General features: G+C 42.4%; 1 protein-coding gene across 1 annotated transcript in view; it reads left to right on the top strand.

The window, feature by feature from the left end:
• The first annotated feature begins 5,906 nt into the window (after nucleotides 1-5,906).
• The window catches only part of LOC137325130 (calcium-activated chloride channel regulator 1-like), a 71,995-nt gene continuing 61,090 nt past the window's right edge, over nucleotides 5,907-16,811 (top strand). The window contains exon 1 of the mRNA XM_067989874.1: nucleotides 5,907-6,144. The gene's annotated coding sequence lies outside the window, so the exon portion shown is untranslated. The remainder of the gene's footprint in view (nucleotides 6,145-16,811) is intronic.

Here is a 16,811-nt window from a genome sequence, read left to right as displayed (position 1 = left end):
TGATAGGGGACTCAATTGTAAGGGGAATAGACAGGCGTTTCTGCGGCCGCAACCGAGACTCCAGGATGGTGTGTTGCCTCCCTGGTGCAAGGATCAAGGATGTCTCGGAGCGGCTACAGAACATTTTGGAGGGGGAGGGCGAACAGCCAGCTGTCGTGGTGCACATAGGCACCAACGATATAGGTAAAAAAGGGGATGGGGTCCTAAAAGCAGAATATAGGGAGTTAGGAGGTAAATTAAAAAATAGGACCTCAAAGGTAGTAATCTCAGGATTGCTGCCAGTGCCACGTGCTAGTCAGAGTAGAAATAGGAGGATATTTCAAATGAATACGTGGCTAGAGGAATGGTGCAAGGGGGAGGGATTCAAATTCCTGGGACACTGGAAACGGTTCTGGGGGAGGTGGGACCAGTACAAACCGGACGGTCTGCACCTGGGCAGGGCCGGGACCGCTGTCCTAGGAGGAGTGTTTGCTAGTGCTGTTGGGGAGGGTTTAAACTAAAGTGGCAGGGGGTTGGGAACCTGAGCAGGGAGAGAGAGGAAAGCGTAACAGGAAGGGACAGAAGGTATGGAGTAATAGGTAAAGTGTTAAAAAAGGAAAAAGCAGGAACTAAGCGTCACAAAACAGATTTGAAAGTTCTTTATCTGAATGCACGTAGCATTCGTAATAAAATGGACGAGTTAACGGCACAAATAACTACGTATGGGTATGATCTTGTGGCCATTACAGAAACATGGCTGCAGGGTGACAACGACTGGGAATTAAATATGCCAGGGTATTTAACAATCAGGAAGGACAGGCAGGAAGGAAGGGGAGGTGGGGTGGCTATGTTAATAAAGGAAGGAATCACTGTAATACAGAGAAATGATATTGGGACAAAGCATCAAGATAATGAAACAGTTTGGGTGGAGATAAGGAATAATAAGGGAAAAAAAACATTAGTGGGCGTAGTATATAGGCCTCCTAATAGTTGCAACTCTGCTGGAAGAAGTATTAATCAGGAGATAGTCGGGGCATGTAATAAGGGAACAGCCATAATTATGGGGGATTTTAATTATCATATTAACTGGACAAATCAAATTGGGCAGAGCAGCCTTGAGGACGAGTTCATTGAGTGCATCAGGGATGGATTTCTTGAGCAGTATGTAACTGATCCTACAAGGGGGCAGGCAACCTTGGACCTGGTCCTGTGTAATGAGTCAGGATTAATTAATAATGTCCTAGTTAAGGATCCCCTTGGAACGAGCGACCACAACATGGTTGAATTCCATATCCAATTAGAGGGTGAGAAGGTTGATTCTCAAACAAGCGTACTGAGCTTGAATAAAGGAGACTATGATGGTATGAGAGCGGAATTGATTAAAGTGGACTGGGAAAATAGATTAAAGGGTAAGACGGTACATGAGCAGTGGTGTTCATTTAGGGAGTTATTTTACAACTTTCAAAATAAATATATTCCACTGAGGAAAAAAGGGTGTAAAAGAAATGACAGCCACCCGTGGCTAAGTAAAGAAATCAAGGATAGTATCCGACTAAAAACAAGGACATATAAGGTAGCCAAACTTAGTGGGAGGATAGAAGATTGGGAATTCTTCAAAAGACAGCAAAAAGTAACTAAAGGATTGATTAAGAAAGGGAAGTTAGATTATGAAAAGAAATTAGCAAAAAATATAAAAACAGATAGCAAGAGTTTCTATAGTTATATAAAAAGAAAAAGGGTGGCTAAGGCAAACATAGGTCCCTTAGAGGATGAGACCGGGAAATTAATGGTGGGAAACATGGAGATGGCAAAAATGCTGAACAAATATTTTGTTTCAGTCTTTACAGTAGAGGACACTAAGAATATCCCAACACTGGACAAACAGGGGACTCTCGGGGGGGAGGAGCTAAATACAATTAAAATCACTCAAGAGATGGTACTCGGTAAAATAATGGGACTCAAGGCGGATAAATCCCCTGGACCTGATGGCTTCCATCCTAGGGTCTTGAGGGAAGTGGCAGTAGGGATTGTGGATGCTTTGGTGATAGTTTTCCAAAATTCCCTGGACTCAGGAGAGGTCCCGGCAGATTGGAAAACTGCTAATGTAACACCGTTATTTAAAAAGGGTAGTAGGCAGAAGGCTGGAAATTATAGGCCAGTTAGCTTAACATCTGTGGTGGGTAAAATTTTGGAGTCTATTATTAAGGAGACAGTAACGGAACATTTAGATAAGCATAATTTAATAGGACAAAGTCAGCATGGCTTTATGAAGGGGAAGTCATGTCTGACAAATTTGCTTGAGTTCTTCGAGGATATAACGTATAGGGTGGATAAAGGGGAACCAGTGGACGTAGTGTATTTAGACTTCCAGAAGGCATTCGACAAGGTGCCACATAAAAGATTATTACTTAAGATAAAAAATCACGGGATTGGGGGTAATATTCTGGCATGGGTGGAGGATTGGTTATCGAACAGGAAGCAGAGAGTTGGGATAAATGGTTCATTTTCGGACTGGCAACCAGTAACCAGTGGTGTTCCACAGGGGTCGGTGCTGGGTCCCCAACTCTTTACAATCTATATTAACGATTTGGAGGAGGGGACCGAGTGCAACATATCAAAATTTGCAGATGATACAAAGATGGGAGGGAAAGTAGAGAGTGAGGAGGACATAAAAAACCTGCAAGGGGATATAGACAGGCTGGGTGAGTGGGCGGAGATTTGGCAGATGCAATATAATATTGGAAAATGTGAGGTTATGCACTTTGGCAGGAAAAATCAGAGAGCAAGTTATTTTCTTAATGGCGAGAGACTGGAAAGTACTGCAGTACAAAGGGATCTGGGGGTCCTAGTGCAAGAAAATCAAAAAGTTGGTATGCAGGTGCAGCAGGTGATCAAGAAAGCCAACGGAATGTTGGCTTTTATTGCTAGGGGGATAGAATATAAAAACAAGGAGGTATTGCTGCAGTTATATAAGGTATTGGTGAGACCGCACCTGGAATACTGCATACAGTTTTGGTCTCCATACTTAAGAAAAGACATACTTGCTCTCGAGGCAGTACAAAGAAGGTTCACTCGGTTAATCCCGGGGATGAGGGGGCGGACATATGAGGAGAGGTTGAGTAGATTGGGACTCTACTCATTGGAGTTCAGAAGAATGAGAGGCGATCTTATTGAAACATATAAGATTGTGAAGGGTCTTGATCGGGTGGATGCAGTAAGGATGTTCCCAAAGATGGGTGAAACTAGAACTCGGGGGCATAATCTTAGAATAAGGGGCTGCTCTTTCAAAACTGAGATGAGGAGAAACTTCTTCACTCAGAGGGTGGTAGGTCTGTGGAATTTGCTGCCCCAGGAAGCTGTGGAAGCTACATCATTAGATAAATTTAAAACAGAAATAGACAGTTTCCTAGAAGTAAAGGGAATTAGGGGTTATGGGGAGCGGGCAGGAAATTGGACATGAAGCTGAGTTCGGATCGGTCAATGCCCTGTGGGTGGCGGAGAGGGCCCAGGGGCTATGTGGCCGGGTCCTGCTCCGACTTCTTGTGTTCTTTAGATTTGTGGTTGGGATCAGATCAGCCATGATCTTATTGAATGGCGGAGCAGGCTCGAGGGGCCGATTGGCCTACTCCTGCTCCAATTTCTTATGTTCTTATGTTCTTAATAACTCCAATTTTAATTCAGCGATATCAGAATTAAACACATGGCAAAACAGATAGTAAACACAGGACAAAAAACTATTAAACACAAGACAAAGAGATAAGATCATCAATATAGGACCCACTTACTGAAACTCATTAAATTACATTGTCTTTCGTTTCGTTCTTTCTTCAGGCACACCTTTCCAAAACTGTAAAACTACTGGAAATAACTGCTTTCACAGCTAAACAAAATCTTTGTTACATTACATAAAAGAGGAAAACACATAACAAACATTAGAAAGGGCTAGCCTGCAATAGTGAAAAGAAAGCACTCACAATGAGGACAGACTTTTTTAAAGAGACAGTACACTGAAAACAAAAGATCACATTCTTCTAGCTTATGATCCTCTCCTGTTCTCCTTCTTGATTCCATCATAGAACCCCTTTCTATACCAACTCAAAGTCTCAAGCTCACAGTCTGTGTCCTCACCCAAGCCTGGTGTGGTGAAGGTCCCTCCATCTTTCTTTTTGTTCTTCTTTCTTCCTCATCTTTCAACCTACTCTTCTGAATTTTAACTCCCTCTCTCAACCTCCCTAACTCCTGTGGCTGAAATGACAAGACTCCCTTTAATTTCCAATCCTCTTTAATTTTCTCCTCCCTTACCAGTTTCTTTAACTTAGTCTCTACCTCACACAAAATCTGACAGATTTTAACTAATACTGTACAAGTTCCTATGTTCTCCTCATCCTCCTGCACAATTTTACCCTCAGTTACTTAACTTTGAATCTATTTTGTCGCCTTTTGACATGAGTCCTCTTCTGGACTAGTCAAAAACGATACTATATCTCTTATCCATAATTTCTCAAACTTCCTATCTCGAGCTCTCTCAACATTGGTTGAGCTAGCCATTCTTCCGACACTAAAGTGTTAATGAACCGTCACTATACTACTGGTAGGTCGTAGTGTCCTACACTCCCCGAAGGTTCCTTTCCTTAACTGACTAGGTGATATCGGTCCATGTCAGTCCTAGGATCTCACTTACACCAAATATGCCAATGGCTATTGTGTCAGTCTCCTGTCTGGCTCTCGCCAATTTGCAGTCAATTTTGACTCTCTATTCAATGTTCAAGACTGACACCATAATGGTTAATAGCCATATGACTTTATTTAGCACAAGGAAGAATCAATACATTACAGTATTTAAGCAGTAGTTTACAAAGCACAATTGAGAATTATATTACCCAATTTCCTTTGGGTAGAGTCCGCGACTTCGTTCCACGTTCCCGCATGCACGTACTCTCGTTCTCGTTCTCGTTTACCTGCTGGGTACCTTGTTTCCTGTCCTCTACAACAAGCATGAGTTTTGGGCTCTTCTTTATAGAATGATGTCTGATGATTGACAGGCATTAACCCATTCAGGTTACTTTCCCTTGTCTCTTAATTACTCAGTGGGCCAATGGGGGCCTGCCAATATTGGGCCCTGAGCTGGTGATGTTTACATACCCAAGGGTTACCTCCTTCTAAGTTGGAGACCTTTAATCTCTCTTTGTTTAATTTGTTGCAGACCCTACAGTTGATAAATCACTCTATAGGCTCCGAAAGTGACAAGACATACCGAGTTTCAGCATTCCAGGGTGTCTGAAGCAGTGGGGGATTACCCATATGTTCTTCCCTTATTTTGTAACAAGATTCTAATGGCTTTTATTGCCTGTAGTTGCAGTAAGTTAATTTAAAAGCATTCCATGCTATAGTACAGTAACTTCAACTAATGTTTTAACTAATTAACTCTTTTTGAGCCTAGTTCCCCTAAATACCTTTTAAAACCTAAAACCTATATTTTTTTTTACAATCGTACTACATCATAGAAGATGTGAGAATTCTATACTCAAAGGACTAAAGAAAGAAAGTTACATTGTAATTAAAAAAACACAAACTGAACAAATAGACAAACCAGATTACGGTTCTGAATATTATTTTTTTAAAAAAGTGAAATATAGTGGAAATTGGTGGCTCTGTGGGTTAACCTTTCACCTCTGTGACCTGGCTGCAAATGTAGCCCAGACTGATGGGATGAAAGCTTCCTTTGTCAGCTGACTGTCTCAATCCAGTTGGTCGTAGGCAAGGGCCTACTGCACAAAACTGCTTCCAGTTCAGCACTAATTGGCAACATCACTCAGAGAGGCCAGAGGATGGCTGATAGGAAATGGAAAAATTGAGTCACTGATTCAGTAGGGTGTACTCTTCTGAGATTGTAGCTAAGGCATGTTGCTGGGACATAGTAGAGCGAACTTTACTCTGCGCCTAGCTGTGCTATACCTGATCTGGGAGCACTTGATGCTGACAGTGGATGTTTAAACAGTAAGAGTTCCATTCCACAGGAATATCTCTCACCTTGATCAGCACAAAAGAAAATAAACAAATTGACAGGAAATTAATTCAACGTCTCTTATTGGAAGCTGTGTTCTTTTTGGTTCTCATCTCTTACAGTGGGAAACAGTGAGATTTATTTTATTGTGCAGTCCAACTGTGAGTATTAACCATCTTATATTTTGCACTTCACTGCTCCTGGCAGGAACGAACATGGGGAAAATTCTGCACCCCTGCTATTTGCTTGGTGTCGTTTGGGTAGCTTTTGCATGAATTTGTGCAAATTGCACAATCCCAATTAAAATCAAGGTAAACCTGCCAGTAACAGAAAAATGCCGCACATTCCTCGTAACTTAACTCACTAAATTAAATATAACTAAAAGAAACAATCTGAGGGAGATTTAAAATCTGTTACAGTTTCCCTGTCTCTTCTCCTTCTGCGATGTTTCTCATTCTATTTTTCCTTTTGCATCATTCCTCCACTTCTTTCATTATCGCACTCTGTGTCCATCTATTAACACTCCAGGCTGTATTTTTCCTGCCTTTTCCTCCTAATCCTGTCTCAGCATTCCCTGTCTACCACCTGCAGATGGCGTTCTCTTTTCCATGATGCACTCTCAGTCTCTTCGCGAGACATCTCTGCAGTTTCCCTGTGCTAGCAGTAGGCGTCACCATCATCCCTCTGTTTACCTCCTTTTTCCAACTTCTGGTCTGCAGTGTGTTCGAAGTCAATATTTGTGTGAACCAGACTGCTTTTATACCTCTACATCTCCATAGCTTTCCGGTCCTGTGTGAATAACAAGACGATGCTTCAAATTGGATGCCACAAAGTGAACTGCTCCACCACAATTGTAAACAATTTTACAACACCAAGTTATAGTCCAACAATTTTATTTTAAAATCCACAAGCTTTCGGAGGCTTCCTCCTTCCTCAGGTGAATGTGGAATGCTCCACCACAGGTCAAGGTCAGTCAGTCCTCACAGATGTGGAGATGCCGGTGATGGACTGGGGTTGACAATTGTAAACAATTTTACAACACCAAGTTATAGTCCAGCAATTTTATTTTAAATTCACAAGCTTTCGGAGGCTTCCCCCTTCGTCAGGTGAACGATGTGAAAATGAAATCCTCGAAATGAAATCGCATTTATAATTCACAGAACAATGCTTGGTGATTACAGACAGTTTTTTCAACTGCCCGTTGCCAAGGCAATCAGTGTGCAGACAGACAGGTGTTACCTGCCAGGTCTCACAGAATATACAAATCACCAAAAAAAAAACAACAAACAAAAAAAAAACAGAGATAGAGAGGTAGAAACATAGAAAAGACAGCAACTGACCCGTTATATTAAAAACAGATAACATTTGTTCGCTGGTGGGGTAACGTGTAGCGTGACATGAACCCAAGATCCCGGTTGAGGCCGTCCTCATGGGTGCGGAACTTGGCTATCAATTTCTGCTCGACGATTTTGCGTTGTCGTGTGTCTCGAAAGCCGCCTTGGAGAACGCTTACCCGAAGGTCGGTGGATGAATGTCCATGACTGCTGAAGTGTTCCCCGACTGGGAGGGAACCCTCCTGTTTGGCGATTGTTGCGCGGTGTCCGTTCATCCGTTGTCGCAGCGTCTGCATGGTCTCGCCAATGTACCATTCTCTGGGGCATCCTTTCCTGCAACGTATGAGGTAGACAACGTTGGCCGAGTCACAGGAGTATGAACCATGCACCTGGTGGGTGGTGTCCTCTCGTGTGATGGTGGTATCTGTGTCGATGATCTGGCATGTCTTGCAGAGGTTACCGTGGCAGGGTTGTGTGGTGTCGTGGACGCTGTTCTCTTGAAAGCTAGGTAATTTGCTGCGAACGATGGTCTGTTTGAGGTTGGGTGGCTGTTTAAAGGCGAGTAGTGGAGGTGTGGGGATGGCCATAGCGAGGTGTTTGTCCTCATTGATGACATGTTGAAGGCTGCGGAGAACATGGCGTAGTTTCTCCGCTCCGGGGAAGTACTGGACGACAAAGGGTACTCTGTTGGTTGCATCCCGTGTTAGTCTCCTGAGGAGGTCTATGCGATTTTTTGCTCACAGATGCAGGCATTCCAACTAGGGAGCAATGCAATGGGCTGTGTGCAGTCTGAAAGGGTGGTGGTTTCTGTTGGTATAAATTAACTGGGAATAATAACTAGCTATTAAAAATACTGTATTTATCTGTTATTTGGCACAAAAAAAAGCACTGCAGTTGCAGCGTTTCCATTTTTAAGCTGCTTTGTTTCTTAACAGTAAACAGGAAAAGGCGGATGTTAACCAGATAAAAACCCAGGCCAATTAGGGAACAAAAATCTGGAAAATTCCTCTCCAACCGCCTTAGGCAATCAAAACAAGTCGAGGAGATCACTCTAGCCCTGATTAATGTTATACAGTGCCTACCTTTTAAACAAGGTGATCTCCGCCCCAGCCAGAAACATGTCCAGCTCTCACTTAAAGGAATTTAGCGATTCTACATTCACCGCACGAGTCAGAGCCTGTTCCCAGAGAATAGTGGTCCTGTGGAAAAGAATCACCTCCTGACATCTAATCTCGATCTGGCCTTACATAACTTGAGATTGTGACCCCGGTCCTCCCTAATCTATTTAGTTGAAACAAACTGTTTACACAAACACAATCTATTCCCTTCATCATCTTATAAACTTCGATCAAATCACCCCTAAGTCTACGCTTCTCTAAAGTGTAAAGTCCCAACTCTTTGAGCCTATCTTTGTAACTAAGATGCTTTCAACTGGGAATTAATCTTGTGGCCCTCCTCTGCGCCCTTTCCAAAGGCTCAATATCACCCACCAGGAGAGCAAAACTGGACACGGTATTCTAACTGAGGTCTGACCAAGATCGTGTATAAGGACAAAATAATATGATTTGTCTTATAGTGAATTAACCTATAAATACACCCTAGCACCCTATTCGTTCCAGCTATTGCTTCATGGCATTGGTCATGAGCCTTTAGGTGTCAGCCGTAGTTCAGTTGGTAGCACTCTCACATCTGAGTCATAGAAAAATAGAAAATAGGAGCAAGAGTAGGCCATTCGGCCCTTTGGGCCTGCTCCGCCATTCAAAATGATCATGGCTGATCGTCTAACTCAGTACCCTGTTCCTGCTTTTTCCCCATATCCCTTGATCCCTTTAGCATTAAGAAATATATCTATTTCCTTCTTGAATACATCTAATGACTTGGCCTCCACTGCCTTCTGTGGTAGAGAATTCCACAGGTTCACCACCCTCTGAATGAAGAAATTTCTCCTCATCTCGGTTCTAAATGGAATACCCCGTATCCTGAGACTGTGACCCCTGGTTCTGGACTCCCCAGCCATCGGGAACATCCTCCCTGCACCTAGTCTGTCTAGTCCTGTTAGAATTTTATATGTTTCGATGAGATCAAAAACATATACAAAACATATAGTCAGAAGGTCGTGGGTTCAAGTCCCAGAGAATTGAGTATAAAATCTAGACTGATACTCCCAGTGTAGTACTGAGGGAGTGCTGCACTGTCCGAGGTGCCGTCTTTCGGATGAGATGTTAAACTGAGGATCTATCTGCCCTCTCAGGTGGACGTAAAAGATTCCATGGCACTATTTAGAAGAACATCAGAAATTGGAGCAGGAGTAGGTCATAAGGCCCCTCGAGCCTGCGCCGCCATTAAATACGATTATGGCTGATCTTCAATCTCAGACTTTCCTGTCTGATTCCCTTAGAGTCCAAAAATCTATTGATCTCAGCCTTGAATACACTCAACGACTGAGCATCCACAGCCGTCTGGGATAGAAAGTTTCAAAGATTCACAACCCTCTGAAGAAATTTCTTCTCATCTCAGTCCTAAATGGCCAACCCCTTATCCTGAGACTATGCCCCCTAGTTCTAGACTCTCTAGCCAGGGGAAACAGCCTCTCAGCATCTACCCTGTCAAGCCCTCTCAGAATCTTATATGTTTCAACGAGATCACCTCTCATTCTTCCAAAGAAGAGCAGGGAAGTTCTCCCCAATGTCCTGGCCAATATTTATCCCTTAAACCAACATCACTAAAAACAGATTATCTGATCATTATCACATTGCTGTTTGTGGAAGCTTACTGGCAATTTGGCTGCCATGTTTCATACATTACAATACTTCATTACAACACTACAGCAGTGACTATACTTCAAAAGTACTTCATTGGCTGTAAAGCGCTTTGGGACGTCCTGCGGTTGTGAAAGACGCTGTATAAATGCAAGTCTTTCTTTCTTTAGAGATCTATGCATTAGAACACCCAGATCTCTTTCTTTTCCTACCGGCTTCAGTACTTTTCCCTGAAGGGTGTAAATATGTTCATCATTCACCCTGCCCACATGCAGAACACTACACCTTTCTAAGTTAAACATAATTTGCCAGTCATGAGCCCAATCCCCCAGCGCATCTAGATCTGTCTGTCGTAGTCGACCATCTTCGACAGTCCATTCTCTTGCACATAACTTGGTATCATATGCAAACTTGCAGATCGATCCCTCAACACCTACATCTAGATCATTAATAAAAATAGTAAACAGCAACGGTCCCAACACTGATTCCCGAGGGACACCGCTGATGAGCAGTCTCCAAGCAGAACCAAACCTATCTAAAACCACTTTCTGCCTATGGGCTTCCAGGCAGTTCTCAATCCAGTGCAGTAGATTGCTACTAATACATTTATGGGTCCCTTGATGGCTCAAATCAAATGATCTAGTGAGTAGCTAAGCCATACAGACCAGGAGAGTCCCAGGTTTGAACCCTGAGTGAAGGTAGCTGATCTTGGTTTGGATAGCAGGAGGACCACTTCAGCTGGCCTCAACACCCACTTCAGTTAGGGAGGGAAAATTCCCTAGGGTTCCAGTCCAGTGACAGCTGCTGACAAGTGTGTGTATATAGACATCTGCTGAGGGCCATGCATGACATACAAGCTTGTAGATGTGCAGGTTCATACTGGAACGAGGCACGAGATGGCTGCTGGCAACCGTGCAACTGTATCCCAGCAAGATTCAGCGTCTGGAGGAAAGGAGGGGAGAAAAGTGACAATGTAGCCATGTTTAATGGATTGTTAGTTCAGTTGTCAGACCAGGTTTTTTTTTAGCAGTTCTGGGAACTGGGCCTGTCTGAAAACTTCCTGATATGTCAACAACTGACTTTGAATCCACCTATGTCTGGTGCCCATGGTACACATGGATGTCTGGTTTAAGCTCTAACGACTCTTCTGGTGCTTCACCTCTCATAATGTTGTAGAGGACTGAGAATTCTAGTCAGCCCGACAACAAGCTTTATATTTTTGTTGGCTTTACTTGCAGGTGGGAGGGCTCAGGCAACATGATTCCTACATCTAAAAGTTAAGTACTGTCATGAGATTCTTACATTTCAGTTATTATTAATGCTTTGAATGCAATGAATCATATTTCATTTTAATATGTTAATATATTGTCTGTGGCAAGTACAAGATAATGTTGGAGTCCATTGTTCGGTGTAGCTTTCAATTGTACTGTGTACTTAAGCAAGAGATGAGTTTTCTCTGTAGCCTGCCAAATACGCACACAATGGGCCATAAATCGCTCGGAGCGGAGAGGCAACGGTCACTGCTGTCCCTGCGAAATATAGTAATGAAATTACTTATGGTGGGCTCTGTGGCGTTGAATTGCTTGAATTTGAACTTTAAAAAAATTGTGCGCCATCAACCCAGCCTCTGAGCAGCGTGAGTTGCTGCGAGTGGAAAAGTCTGTGAGAGGAGAAGTCCCGCCCACAGATCCAGCCTGCATTGCTCAAACAGGCAAGCAGACTTCATTTATTGAAAGTTAGTATTCTGAATGTAACCGTAAATAAAAAATTACATTTTTTTAATAAAACGCCAAAGAAATAATTGAATTAAATAAAAGAGACAGAAGGGAATTTTTTTTTTACTGACCAAAAACTTCTAAACTAAGGAGTAATATGACAGTCCACATTTATAAAAGTTAATTTTTAGTTATTTGAAACTTAATTTAGAACACAATGGGCCAGAAATTACTCGGAGTGGTGAGGAAATGTTCACTGCCGTTTCTGCAAAATAATTTAACAAAATTACTTACTGCGGGCTAAGTTTAAAACTTGGTTTTGACCTGGTATTTTTAGGCGTAGCTGTTTGGTGGCGTAATTAGTTAGTTTCCAGCTGGCAGATGAGCAAGTTGGCACTTTTTCAAAGATTTCTCTGATTGCAGCGTGCGAGGTCTCTTTAATTTGAAGCTCTCATATCGCTGGTGAACCACGAGGAGCAAGTTCCGGATTTCCGCATTTCACTGCCCATGTGCGAATGCTCCTTTAATTCGCCACTAACGACGGAGAGCGCTGTTGAGCTCCTCCGATTTTTCTGCGGCGATTTGTGCCCCATTATTCCATTGGTGGATATGTGCTTTGTAGGACATTTGAAAGTTGCTGATAATGCTAATATTTTCTTGAGAAACATTTGCTACCTTTTCCAATCAGCTTTGCTACTTCTTGGCTCAGCATTGAGGCAGGTCGAGGAAAATTCAAGCCCCACTTGTCTGTGTTTGACGCACAACAGCTATGAAGCTGAAATAAATACAAGCGTAGTGAAAAATGAGGTTATTGTAAAATTAAAATTGTGAACCTTGGTCATCTATTATAGATTACTCTTTTAAATAGTAATTGCATGATGTAAAATAATGTGATGTCAAGAGTAAAATTGTTACATGAAAGGATAAAAAGCCCGTAATTAACATGTCTTTATTGAATGGATAAACATAGGATTTAATATGCATAAGAGGAGACATCTTAAAATATGGCAAAATCTTTTACTATGCATTAACAAAGAATACTTGTATATAATCTAAATATGTCAATTTGGACCCTTGAGAATAAAACACACTTCCACTAAGAAAATAGTCAAACATCATTATAATTAACACTATTATTACAAACCTCCTATTGGAAAGACTTCAGCCCAGAAATTACTATGTGCCATATTATAGTGCAGCCAGAGATAGGTAATCATCACCTCATCTGTCTGGGCTGGATCTGAACCCAAGTCCCTGAAGTAACTGGAGAGTGTATTTAACACACTACAGCAGATTGGTGTGTGATAAGCAAATGCAGTTTAGCCTGCCTGCGCTCGCATTTTCCATTCAAAATGAGGCTCAGAAGAAATATAATTTATGAATTTGCGTTCCCAGATTTGCATGGTATTTCTTTGTTTGTCATGCTAAAAGAAGTATCTTACTTATTTTAGACAAATTGATACCTTTGCTAAAATAACTATGCAATCAAAGTACGTAAACGTATTAAGCATTTGTGCACTAATAGAGCAGTCACTTCTAGGCTTCTGTCATTACAAATCTTGTTATAACAATTTCTGATCCCAGCTGAGCTGAAAGACATGAGCTTAAACTTCAAAATGATGGCTCTAGTTCATTATATACTTATGAAACTGTCTAATTGAGAGTCAAATTCCTGACAAAAACTGCTCACGAACAAGCAAGTTATGTAAAATCAAACTATTTGCTCCTACAATGAAAAATTCCTCAAAATGCTAATGCTTTGCATCGGACTGCACCAACTGGAGAAGAAAAACATATTGGGCAGGTGAACAAGAGGCTACCACAGTTTTGCACAATTAAGCCTCCATGGCACGATTTTGAAGAAGAGCAAGGGAGTTCTCCCTGGTGTCCTGGCCAATATTTATCCCTCAACCAACATCATTAAAACAGATTATCTGGTCATTTATCTCATTGCTGTTTATGGGACCTTGCTTTGCACAAATTGGCTGCTGCGTTTTCTACGTTACAACAGCGACTATACTTCAAAAATACTTAATTGGCTGTAAAGTGCTTTGGGATGTCCTGAGGTCATGAAAGGTGCTGTCTAAATGCAAGTTCTTTCTTTTGCTTTTAGGCCTGATTGGTTGTGTCAATCCAAAATAACGATGAATGATAGATAGAGGAGATAATATGGTAAAGTCGCAGGGAATCTTCACACGTTAGGCTGATGCCCCTCCATTGTTAGCTTCTGGTAAGAAGTATCAGAAAATTTGGTTGAAAAGAAGAACAACAATTCAATCAGCTGTTAGATGTGGAGTATTATGGAAGAAAACCTGAAATGCTGTAAGAAATCAATGACTTTACTTTCAACTATGGTTTTTCCTGCCAAATATATAATTTGACAACATTGAAGTCACCAACTGTGATGGAATTGGAATAGACTGCTAATGGACATTCCTAGGGGCCAAAAGAAAACATTGGTGAATAAAGATTTTGCTGGGGGCAGGGACATCAAAGGTGGAGGTGAGGGGGTGATTGAGCAAATTGACTGGTGTAGAAGTTTTGTAGTGAATGGAAGTTGGGAGTTTGAAAGTGCGTTTGTCAGTAACTTGGGGGAGGGTCTTTTCCAGGGCCAGCACAGAAAGAAGTGGGGTTGGAAAGGGGTAGTGGGATGTGAGTGGTGAGGGATACATGGAAGTGGTCACAGATGGCCTTGTCAATGATTGAGACCGTGGGAGTGGAGAAGCCACATGACATGGCAAGTGTGAGGGGGTGGCCGTGAAATTGGGTAGGAGAGTTTGTATAGAGGGAAAGATTTGGGGAAAGCAGTGAATTCAGAGGAGAGAAGGCAAGGGGAGCGGAAATTGAGATTGAAATCATCGAGGTTGATGAGTCGCTCAGTACAGAGTCTGGGGGAGGAAAGGAGAGATGATATCTCGGAGAATCTCAGGGTGGTGCTTGGGGTGGTGGAGCGGTGGACAATGATGATTTAAAAGAAGAGGTGAAAGGGGTGGAGCAAGATGAGGAGCTTGAAAGAGGAGAAGGTACCAGAAGACCAGGAGGAGAGATCAAGGTGTGGCCTGGTGATAAGGGCCACCACTTTGGCAGTTTGTGCAGGGCTGGTGGTGTAAAGTATAGCCAGACAAGTAATGTGAGGGAAAAAACCTTCTTTTCCGTGACTATTATGATTTAGCCAGCTTGCAGGGCAGCCTATGTACCATAATTGGACTGGAGCTAGGAAATCCTTTTCTTCTGCCTCAGAGCTTAGTCTCTCTCTCTTTGCTGCAGGTGTTAAGCATATGTGTTTTGTTAGTAGGTCTTTGTTGCAAAGCTCTATAACAATTAGTTTGCCCTCCACTAAGTTGAGATCTTCCACTCCATAAAACAGAAGGGTTTAGTTAATTTACCTTGGAAAGTCTGTTGTAATGAGCTTAATTATGTGTATTGTTCATAACATGCCGTGTGATCTGCCGCACTGATTGATCCTTGTCTCAATAAAGTGCTCTGTTCTATACAACTGATCAGAATTTAGAAATCAAAAAAGGATTAGTGACTGGCCTGAGAGAGTTATAATTTGAGGATTGAAGGACCTTGTTACAGTTCTAGAATAGAATACTTCTAAATTAAATGGCTTTGCTGATGAATAATCCTGTGCTTAGTTATTCAAAATGCTGGAATTCTCCCAATGGAAACAGGATAATAATACCTGTACTTTTCCATTTTAAGTTAGCGATCTATGTGCAAGATACTATCAGTTTCAACGAGACTCAATGCCTTTCCATTGGGGTCATGCACAGACTTTGGAGAGCAGAACTCCACTCCATGCCCAACAAAATTTGTCCCAATCTCAACAACCTCATCAAAGAACACTGTCCCATTCATACAATCCCCAGTCTAGATGTTTTCCCTGTGCTTTCAAATTATTACAAAAAAAGAATCGACGTGATATTGAAAACGATTAACGTAATGCATTATAAAACAAGAACCATTCAGAATTTCCAATCAAATCTGAATAGCCTTTTTGGTGGTTTCGTAGGATCATAGAATCATAGAAAGTTACGGCACAGAAGGAGGCAATTTGGCCCATCGTGCCCTTGCTGGCCGAAAAAGAGCTATCCCGCTTAATCCCACTTTCCAGCACTTGGTGCGTAGCCCTGTAGGTTACAGCACTACAAGTGCACATCCAAGTACTTTTTAATGAGTTGAGGGTTTCTGCCTCTACCACCCTTTCAGGCAGTGAGTTCCAGACCCCCACCACCCTCTGGGTGAAAAAATTTCTCCTCGGCCTCCCTCTAATCATTCTACCAATTACTTTAAATCTATGCCCCCTGGTCACTGACCCCTCTGCTAAGGTGTGGAGATGCCGGTGATGGACTGGGGTGGATAAACGTAAGGAGTCTTAAAACACCAGGTTATAGTCCAACAGTTTTATTTGAAATCACAAGCTTTCGGAGGCTTCCTCCTTCGTCAGGTGAGTGTGGGATTCCATAAAAGTACAGCATATATAGTCAGAGAACAATGCCTGGTGATCACAGATAATCTTTCCAACTGCCCGTTATCAAAGCAATGAAAGGACTTGAATGGTGTTCAGACAGGGAAACATTACATACAAGACTACCGAATACACAAACGGTCACAACACAGAGAGAGAGAGAGAGAGAGACACACACCCGAAAGGCAGAGAAAGAGAGAGAATGACCAGTTGTATTAAAAACAGATAACTTTGTTTTCTGCTGGTGGGGTTACATGTAGCGTGACATGAACCCAAGATCCCGGTCGAGGCCGTCCTCATGGGTGCGGAACTTGGCTATCAATTTCTGCTCGACGATTTTGCGTTGTCGTGTGTCTCGAAGGCCGCCTTGGAGAACGCTTACCCGAAGATCGGAGGCTGAATGTCCTTGACTGCTGAAGTGTTCCCCGGCTGGGAGGGAACCCTCCTGTCTGGCGATTGTTGTGCGGTGTCCGTTCATCCGTTGTCGCAGTGTCTGCATGGTCTCGCTGTCCGGGGCATCCTTTCCTGCAAATATGAGGTAGACAACGT

This window comes from Heptranchias perlo, chromosome 9 (assembly GCF_035084215.1).
Source record: "Heptranchias perlo isolate sHepPer1 chromosome 9, sHepPer1.hap1, whole genome shotgun sequence".
NCBI classification, from domain to species: domain Eukaryota; kingdom Metazoa; phylum Chordata; class Chondrichthyes; order Hexanchiformes; family Hexanchidae; genus Heptranchias; species Heptranchias perlo.
Note: the sequence above shows the minus strand (reverse complement) of the source record. Positions and strands in the feature narration are given on the sequence as shown.